The sequence below is a fragment of the Pelodiscus sinensis genome, chromosome 2 (assembly GCF_052426305.1).
Source record: "Pelodiscus sinensis isolate ZL-2025 chromosome 2, ASM5242630v1, whole genome shotgun sequence".
NCBI classification, from domain to species: Eukaryota; Metazoa; Chordata; order Testudines; family Trionychidae; genus Pelodiscus; species Pelodiscus sinensis.
The window spans coordinates 93,919,848-93,930,525 of NC_143053.1; the positions used below are offsets into that span (position 1 = coordinate 93,919,848).

The window sequence follows — 10,678 nt, forward strand, 5'->3', positions numbered from 1 at the left end:
AGCTAGAAGTATCTCATTCTTATCTTTTGATGTAGAAAAGAAGTGTTAGAGTCAGGGGAGATTGGCTTTATAATATGACATCTAGTTCATGTCAGTTGAGTGGAATGCCGCACCAGGGGCGGATGAGAGTGCCGCGGGGCTGTGGCCAGACAGCCTGCCTCCATATTATCCATCTTATTTGCCTCTCTGAAGCATACAGGACAGAGAAGGAGCAATAATATCAGCATAGTCTATGCTGGCTCATCTGATCCTGAGAAGCTGAAACATAGATATGAGGAGAGATCAGGATATGTGAGACTGCCACCGGCTGGCACCTATGTTGATTCGAACACACAGTCCCAGGAAGAGGAATTTCCCACTGAGAAAACAATGTCCAGTACTTCAAAATTTAATCATCTCAAATCTCTCTTACAAGTGTAAATTAAGTTCACAACTCCCTTGTAAGAACTGGTCTCACAGCAGACAGACCAGCATCAATTGGCAATTAAGATAAGAAAGAGAAATACGTGACCCCATGATTATAAAAGTTGGGCCCAGCACACACTCACTTGGAGTGTCATTCTACCCTCTACCTGCTGGTCGGGTTAGGTGTTTGACCTCCCGAGGTTCTATGGGGACGCCCACCTCGTATTTTCGTCTTTCCTAGGAATTGAGGGACCGGCCCTGGCCTGACATGCTGGAGTCGAGAGGCACAGAAGGGGGTAAAAATGGTACCTGGATGTGGTCCTCTGTCTTAAGTGTACACATAGAAAGAGTAAGCTGTTACTTGGTACCATTATTTCTATTTTTCTATCTTTATCTTCTTTGTAACCATTTTTAAGACCTATATTTTGCTAATAGTTAAGAAATAGAGCAATAGCCATTGTAACCATATGATTTATAAGCTTCCTCAATAAACCTGTAACTGTTTAAGCTTTAACCTGACTCCTTCAGTTGCTGTAACAGAACCAAGCACAATTTAAAAGAACTTCAGCCGGTCTAAAGGGACAGTTATAGGAAGAGCTTGGGCGTTTGGATCTGTGTCACTCCCAGGTGACAGGACCCACTGGGGCATCTTTCAGTCTTTCCTCAAGGCTGCCCGCTGCGAAGGAATTATGAAATTCTAGCAGCTGAAATCTAAGATGTAATAAGCTCTTCCTATATAACGGGGCGTCTGTTGGCCTGCTGGCCACCCTCTGCGATGGGACCCCGGTCCTAGCAGTAAAGACACGGACGTTAAACCTTTTCTCGGAAACATACACACACACACTGCCCTGACCGTCGGCTGACAGAATTGGCGTAGTCGGCAGGATTGTGCTATTGGTTCACATACAGCAACATGAAGCCTGTCATGATAGACATGGATTTTAGTGGTATAGAGAAAGGGTTTGCCCAGGAAGGTTGGGGCAACCCAAAATTGGATAGAGAAATGTTAGAAAAGGATTGGGGAAATCCTGAGGATTTGTGGGTGCAGTTCTGTAAGTATAGAACTGCCTGCAAGCTAAAGAATGGGACAAAGCCTGAGTCTGTGGAAAGGAGCCACTTTCCATTTAGCAAGGAAAACAGGATCAGGCCCAGGCAAGCAGGCAGAAAAAGGAAAACAGGATCAGGCCCAGACAAGCAGGCAGGTAACAGATAAGATTGAAAGCCTTGTGGTAGAAACTGAGAAAAAGGCAGTAAGTACTGGAAATCTAAGTCCTTAAACATACTTACAAGAGTAATATCTGAAACAAGGCCAGTTTTTATTTTAGAGATAAGAAAGTGTTTTAAGAAAAGAGAATCAGAGAATTTAAACTCTGCAGAGAATGGAGAGCAAATGCAGTTGTGCAAATGCTAAAATGGTGTAGATAGGAAATTGTGGTTTCTTTACAGTCATTCTGAAGGAAAAATGGGCCCTTTTTCCAAAGGAATGTCTGTAAATAATCCAGGCAAATTTGATTCAAATCTGTACATTTGATTAGAGAGACTGCTAAAAGAACTCTAAAGGGAGGGGGTTCTATTGGAACTGAATTACCCCAATGAATAAAAAGGGAATGTAATTGTTGTACAGCTATGTAGAAATAGTGTAAGAAAGGTTCAGAGAGAATGTATGTGTATCTGTGTGTAGATATATATATATAGTGTAAGTAATATGAAGTTTTCAAGGTCCAGTAATCTTGTTTGCAGGTTTAAAACAAATTGGTTTGGTAAGACCATTTTAGTCCAAGTTGTTTAATGAAGGTACAGGAAAACTGTAAGCATAAAGAGAGAGTTATACCCTATGCAAAGTTTAATGTGGCTAAGTAGTGTTGTAAACAAAGATTGCACATTTTCCTGTAAACTATAGAATGAGTAAAACCTGCAAACAAACTAAAATGCTGTGAAAGCTCCAAGAGCCACAACAGGTTGTGATTTCCTTTGTGATGTAAATGCCCTAGCTGGCAGCACAAAGAAGCTTTGCAGGTAATAGAGATCAGAAAGTTCAAATTGTAACCCTCCAGAAAGAAAAAAAAAGGAGGTACTGGTATTGCTATTTTAGTCCCAATAGGAGGTTGGGTATACTAGGAAAAGTTTAAATGTAAGCAGTCTTTTAAGAAGGCAGAGAGAAGACTGAGACAATTGGCATTTGTAAAAGATGTTACCCCTTTTGAACAAAATCTTGCAAAGGTTCGGGCATAGCCCTTGGTCTGATCAAGTGTTAATTGCTGTCCATACAATTTCAGACCTAGAAGACAAATTGACTAACTTACTTGTGTATATGTAAACCCTCAACTTGAAAGGAGAGGGAAACAGCTGCAGCTTTTGTCTTCTGTGGAAAACCTGTAAAGAGGTGTTCTTCAAAAATGTAAAAGCCTCTGCTGCAGAAGTGGAGAGGTAGAAATGCATGTCCCTCAGTACCCAGACGAGCTAGATTCCCTTAAGGATGGGTGCTGAGAGTTAAAGAAACTCTCAGATTTATTTTTTTTTTCTTCCCTCAGGAATATGTTTAAGAAAAGGACCAGGGGGTATGAGGCTTAGTAAACAAGCTCACCCTCCCTTACCAAATTAATAGTAGACAAACCTGTCTCATTGGGAAAAGTCATTTAGCAGGAATAAGGAAAGTAGAGCAGACATTGGAAAGTTACTAGGAATGAGAAACATTTTCTTTGAAAGGACAAAGCAAGTGATTTGAGGGAATGTGAAGATAAAAGGTGGACTCTGTGGGAGAGTGGAAGGAATTAAGTGATGGTTGTAATAGGTGAAGGGAAATCTTGTTTCCTCTTCCTTAAGCACTGTGCAAACGATCTATGCAAAGAAGCAATCAAATGTAAACATTTTGTCTATGGACACCTTTGTTAAATCTGCAAAGGAAAATTAAGGATTCTACTAAAACTTAATTGGTTAACTGCATAAAGAATGAGCTCTATATATTGTAACTATTTTGTGGATTTCAAATTGACTAGTTTTATTTTGTTTTGGATAATGTCCTCTTGCTTAAAATTGCAAATAGACAAGGCACAAATTGGTTAGTGCTTGTGTTGGGCACTCAAAGGACATTTAACTTTCTAGAAACCAAATTATTAGTTTAGAAACTCAAGCTTTGAAACTTAACTGTCTCTTTCAAGGCTGAGTTGATAACACTTTTGGCTTGCTTTTAAATTCAACATTATATGTGAATACAGGCTGCCTGGCTATTTCAAAGGAAAGTGGACAGGGAAGGCTGTTGCTGTTTCAGCAGACACATCCATTGCACCCCTGACCACAAACATAGAAGGAACAGCTCAGTTTGCAGAGCTGGCAGCAATCAATTAGCTTGTGAGGCAGGGGCCAGTACCATCTACACTAATTCCTATGCTGTATGGGCTGGAGCCACCCAGTGGATAACTAATTGGAAGAATAATAACTGGGAAATAGAAAGCCTGTTTGGAGATTGGAATATTGGAAATGGATATACCAGCATGCAATCCCACATGCCTTAAGCATAAGTCATGTGTCTAAAGAACAACACCCTGGCTGCACAGCTAAATAACCTAGCAGATGCAGCAGCACAAATTTTTGCTGCCCAGGTGGATTGGGAACGCCTGTACATTTGGCTACATGAAACCTTGGGACACACAGAAAGCGATGAGCCAGTGCGGTAGGCACATGCCAGGGGGTGGCCTATCACCCACAAACAAGCCAAAGATCTGGTACAAGCTTGCACCCTATGTGCTGAACTCAGGAAACATATAGCAGAAGGGCAATGGTTTGCCAGACTAAGAGATGGAAAAGCACTATGGGCAACCTGGCAAGTAGTTTATATTGGTACACTACCCACCAGTAAGCAAGGGTGGAAGTATGTTTTAACTGGAGTGGAAATTGTTTCAGGAATTGGTTTTGCTTACTCAACCCCAGTGGCAACAGGGTTGTTTACAGTCATGGGACTAAACGGCTTAATAGCCCTGTCCCAACACCCCAGTTTGGGAACACAAACCCATTTACCGCACTCCTACAAAGGAAAAGGAGTCTGGACCACTGCAGATGCTGGGCTAACACCAATAACCATTACTGAGGCTTGGATTGTATCCAAGACCGGCGAATCTTATGTTTTATCACAGGAAACTGAGGCAATATCCCTGAACAGCGCTCCAGTGGGATGGATCCCTCCCAATGCTGGTGTGGATCCGGGAAACCACCATGAACTTTTTGTATATATATATATACACCGCTTGCTGTTATAACGCTTGCAACTACTGTTGTTAGTTACAGACTATTGAAATGAGACATGGCACTCCAACTCGCCATGGTCTTCTTTCTCATCCCAACTGCTACTGCTGTACCAGAACACCTTACTTAACTCCTCCACTGGACTGGGAATCGAGTTTGTCCCTCTCAGCCCAAATGACTGGTGAAACAAGAGTGACATCTTCAGATGGGGACCGGTATGGTTCGATGACAGCAACTACCGCAGTCCTCAAAATAACTTTGGGGGGAGGCAAGGGAAGTGGCAACGAACGGTATGGGATAAGACATGCTGTAACTAAGAATGTAAATAACTCATGGCTAAATTGGTTAGCCCAACAGCTAGAACTTTCCTTAACTCCTTTCCTACACTCTATTATGACCACTGTTTTAATTGTTTTGATTGTTGTACTCCTTTTCTGCATAACCCTATGTATTGTGCAATGCCTAGTTAATGTAGCTATCTCTTGTGTGCACATTCAATACACATAACCAGGAAAGGTCCCTAGTCAATTCCTAGATCCTGAACCCTCTAATCAGGCCATTGGTTACTTTGAAATTCCTCCAAGGTGGGCAAGAGGCACTGGCAAGCCACCATCTTGCATTCCTGGGATGTGGTGTGTCGTATCAGGGGGTGGAATGTGGCCAGACAGCCTGCCTCCATATTATCCATCTTATTTGCCTCTCTGAAGCATACAGGACAGAGAAGGAGCAATAATATCAGCATAGTCTATGCTGGCTCATCTGATCCTGAGAAGCTGAAACATAGATATGAGGAGAGATCAGGATATGTGAGACTGCCACCGGCTGGCACCTATGTTGATTCGAACACACAGTCCCAGGAAGAGGAATTTCCCACTGAGAAAACAATGTCCAGTACTTCAAAATTTAATCATCTCAAATCTCTCTTACAAGTGTAAATTAAGTTCACAACTCCCTTGTAAGAACTGGTCTCACAGCAGACAGACCAGCATCAATTGGCAATTAAGATAAGAAAGAGAAATACGTGACCCCATGATTATAAAAGTTGGGCCCAGCACACACTCACTTGGAGTGTCATTCTACCCTCTACCTGCTGGTCGGGTTAGGTGTTTGACCTCCCGAGGTTCTATGGGGACGCCCACCTCGTATTTTCGTCTTTCCTAGGAATTGAGGGACCGGCCCTGGCCTGACATGCTGGAGTCGAGAGGCACAGAAGGGGGTAAAAATGGTACCTGGATGTGGTCCTCTGTCTTAAGTGTACACATAGAAAGAGTAAGCTGTTACTTGGTACCATTATTTCTATTTTTCTATCTTTATCTTCTTTGTAACCATTTTTAAGACCTATATTTTGCTAATAGTTAAGAAATAGAGCAATAGCCATTGTAACCATATGATTTATAAGCTTCCTCAATAAACCTGTAACTGTTTAAGCTTTAACCTGACTCCTTCAGTTGCTGTAACAGAACCAAGCACAATTTAAAAGAACTTCAGCCGGTCTAAAGGGACAGTTATAGGAAGAGCTTGGGCGTTTGGATCTGTGTCACTCCCAGGTGACAGGACCCACTGGGGCATCTTTCAGTCTTTCCTCAAGGCTGCCCGCTGCGAAGGAATTATGAAATTCTAGCAGCTGAAATCTAAGATGTAATAAGCTCTTCCTATATAACGGGGCGTCTGTTGGCCTGCTGGCCACCCTCTGCGATGGGACCCCGGTCCTAGCAGTAAAGACACGGACGTTAAACCTTTTCTCGGAAACATACACACACACACTGCCCTGACCGTCGGCTGACAGGGGCCCAGGGCAGAGCCGCAGGGCCCCAGGCAGCGAAATTTCGCAGGGCCCCTCCTTTGACATGGCGCATATGCCATGGTGCCACGGCGCATGTGCGGGGCCTCGGGAAGTGCGGGGACCGCGGCAGCCACCCCGCTCGCCCTGCCCTAAATCCACCGCTGTGCCACAGTACCTGTAATAACGCTGCTATGTGATCAGGACACACTGGAGATTTAAACACACAGTGGAATATAACATGATCAATAAATGAAGATCTGACTTCATCTTCTTCATTATTATCACTAATGGTTCAACCACATTGTTTTACTGTCTCTTGGGATGACAAGCAGGAATTCACCTCTTTCTAGTTCCAGTCACAACAGCTACAGCCAGATGATCATTCTTTTTGCTCATTCAAAATAATTTTGTGTTCTGAAAGAACTTGCCTTCTGTGCGATTATGAGCATATTGGAAAAGTCTGGAAGTACCAGACATATGAGAAGCCACCAAAAATGAATGCACTACATCTGAGAGGCTCATTAATAGACTTGTGCAAAATTACAACCAGAAACCAAGAAGGATGTAGATATAGTACTCCACATAAGAGGCTTGCATAGCCAACTTTAATTTCTATGCTGATTGAAAAACATGAGTTAAATCTAATAAAATGGTTGTGAGGCATTTTTCAGTTTTTACTGTATTGCCATACTGCCCACCTTTGCTCTAACAATCTCACTTCTCATCCATCCTCACTCTTTCCCCAGGTATTTTTAAACACTCTGCCCCCTAGTTTTAATTCCTAAGGAAAACACAGAAAGTGGGGGGAGGGAGCAAGATGACAAAACATTTTAGAGAGGAGAAAACAATGCAGGAAAGTGCCAAGTAAAATTCTAGGGGAGGAGACATGAGAAAGCAAGAAAAAGTTTAAAACTGTCATGGAAATAAGACTATGAGAGGGAAAAGAAAAAAGGAAAGAATAAAGAGAAAAATACCAAGAAAAGAGGAAAAACATTACTATTAGGTTTTTATTTGAATTCATTAGTTTATTTTATTTTCATTTATATAGTTCTCTGAAAGAGTATGGGTGCTGCAAAGAGATGGTGAAAGCCAGTTAGTCTAGTAGTTTTTGGTTTCCTTTATTTGTGTGTTTGTGTGTGGTTTGTTTGTTGTTCAATGGTTTAAAAAACAAAACTTTAAGGTCAGTTGTGTCTGACTTAGGCAGGCATTCTGAGAAAGTGGATTTGATGCCAATTGTGACCTAAGGATGGGAAGAACTTTTATTTTTTCAGCTTGATTAGAGCTTTCATCCACAACATTTTGTTATTATTATCATATCTTACATTTGGTTAGGTATAAAAAGCTTGCAAAAACAACACAATTTTAACTGGAAAAAGCAGCAAATTTCCTTTTTGCATCTTATTGCCTCTTTGTCTTTGTTAGTTAAACATGGTGGCATTATTTTGGTCCTCTTGCTATTTTTTTTCATTTGGGCTATACATTTAAATTGAGCCTCTATCATATTTTTCTTTAAAAGTTTCTACGCAGCTTGGAGACATTTTACTCTTGTAACTATTCCTTTCATTTTCTAACTAGCTTCCTCATTTTTATATAGTGTCCCTTTTCAAAATTTTGTGGTGAGCTTTTTTGGTATTTTCCCCTACACAAGGATATTAATGACTTAATTGTTTCTGTGAACAAGTCATTGAGCTATATTCACCATTTGGACCAGATCCTGTGTAACAATTAGACTATTCTTGATATACTCCTTTCTCCTTTTGTGAGTTCTAGGATTTGCTGCTTCAAGAAGCAGTCATTAAAGGCGTCTAAGAATTTTGTGTATGCGTTCAGTCCTGTGGTGACACATAATCAGTTCATATTCAGATAGCTGAAATCCCTCATTATTACGTAATTTTCTATGTTTCTAGCCTTTTTTGGTCTCCATGAACATTACATAAGCATCATCATCTTGGTCAGGTAGCTGTAAAAATATTCCTACTGCTATACTCTTATTATTCAAGATTGGATTTTTTATCCTTTGGTACAGCTTATTCTGTTGTAACTGAGAGAAAAATTTGGTTCATTTTCTTTTGACATTTTACCTCTCTCTATTTATACCATACAAGTGTAGGCTGTTTTAATTTGCAAGCCTTTTTATATTACTTCTTCATTCATTATATTAAAGGGACATCTTGTGGCCATTGGGTATACTTACAAAATATATTTTTCTTTTTTTTCTTTTGTGTTTCCTTTGTTAAAAATTTCTTTACCAATGATAAAGTATCACTCATGTTTTATGCGTTCTAAACTATACTGTATAATTATAGTACTTGAAACTTATATGCAGAGTCTTTTGAAACAAACAAGCATGCAATAAATATTGTTGCTCTTCCTTTTTTTATAGGTTAATTTTTTTCTCTTACTTCCTTTCACCTTAAAGGCCCTATTGCCACAAATTGAGGGGACCCATACAGGTACAAGGCTGCAGAATCACATCTATGAACTCAGGCCAACCGGCCAGGTTAGCACCATGTGTGGGGAACTGGTATGGCCTTGGAAAAAAGGCTGAACTATGCCCTTGGAAGGACTAGATTCGAGGAGTAGCAAGGGATAAGCCACCACCACCCTGATTGCACCCCAAACATCCTCATTCTGTCATCTGTCACCACTGAGAATAACTTAGTTTCATCCTCTTTAGAATTCCAGTTCAGATAGTTGAAGGCTGCCAGCAAATCTTCTCTCATTCTTCTTTTCTGCAGACTAAATAAACACATTTCCTTTACCCTCTCCTCATAAGTCCTGTGCTTTTTTGTTGCTCTCTGCTGGACTCTACCCAGTTTGTCTATATTCTTTCTGTAGTGGGTGCCCAAAATTGGACACAGTGCTCCAGTGGCTTCAGTAATGCTGAATAGAGGGGAATAATCTCTTCCCTTGATCTAGGACCTGTTTTTGACTTAATTGCAATCCAGTCAGTCCCTCCTATTGAGCATGGGTGAGCCCTATGCATGGGAAGGAACCTTGAGTTAGTGTGCAATTTAATTTTAAATAACAGGGATCCCCCCAACCCTAGTATCTGGAGTCATCTTTACTTATCATAAATGTACTCATGCTAGAAGAGATAATGGTACACCCAAGAGAGATATCTGATACTATAAGCTTTTCATTTCCCTCTGGAGTTGGGATCGTGGGGAGCATGCAGAGCAATTTCTGGAGCTCTCCATGAAACTTCCATGGAGGTACTTTGCAATCCTCTGCCAAAGGTTTCTAAGGAAGACAGCCTTATTTCTTCTGCCACAGTAGGACACTTTCCCATCTTTCTCAACAATAAGTGCAGCAAGCAGCACTGTAATACTATACACAGGCTAGCAGCATTCAGGATACCAATGGCAGTTGCGCTTTCTCTGCATTTGTTATCTTCAGTGAGATATCACCTCAAATCACCACCGCATGTGGAAAACAATGCCAGTATTCAGTGCCATTGCCCTATATTATTAGAATCATGCAACTGAGCTATTCTCTCCCTTTTTCCCAACTCACAGTGCCTCACTTATCATGGCTGGTGATCTGACTAGCAGCACGCACTGTCACTCCTAAAGAGAAGTGAGAAGGTAGTGTTTAAAATTTTCTGGGAGAAAGGGGAGTGAGTTCAGTGTGTTAAGTTGTGCTTTCCATTGTGAATCCATGGACAGTGGTATCTCTGTTTATTGTAGCTTCAGCTGCTACCATTACTGTGTTCAAGATCTCTCCCTCTGCACCTGTGGAATGCCCGAGCCAGAAAAGTAGTTGAAAGACTGGGACTGAGGATAACATGTTTCACGAGATCCTGCCAGCCAGTATTGCATCAGACAATGCATACAAGATGAGCATTGCCTACAGCCTTCAGAAGGATAGAATGGAGAGAAGAAAAATCCAGAGAAAGAAGGGGAAGGATGTGCCTCAGGATTGTTCACTCTTAGGCGTGCCTACCACAGCATCTCATTGAGAATTCAGTATAGAAAGGTCCCAAGCCATTCCACATAGCATATGGGGCACTACCCCTACCATTTCACCTCAGGAGGCATTAAGGGCAATCACAGCTAAACATACACTGATCTGTACATGCTTGTGGTCTCAGATGGGATTTTACTTGGGGTCACAAGTCGTCCCCTGTCCTTCCCACTCTTGCTGCCACCACTGCACGCTAGCTCAGTGAGAGCTATGACAGGAATGCCTAAGCACTGACGTTTGTTTTTGCCTGTTGGTTTTGAAAAGATGTGTGTGTGTGTTATGGGA

The 10,678-nt window shown here is 41.4% G+C and overlaps 1 long non-coding RNA gene across 1 annotated transcript; it reads left to right on the forward strand.

Moving 5' to 3' along the window:
- Positions 1-144: 144 nt before the first annotated feature.
- On the forward strand, positions 145-6,078 carry LOC149525305 (uncharacterized). Its single transcript, XR_016348801.1, has 2 exons — positions 145-754; positions 4,536-6,078. It is a non-coding gene; the product is annotated as an uncharacterized LOC149525305 (long non-coding RNA).
- The last annotated feature ends 4,600 nt before the right edge of the window (positions 6,079-10,678 follow it).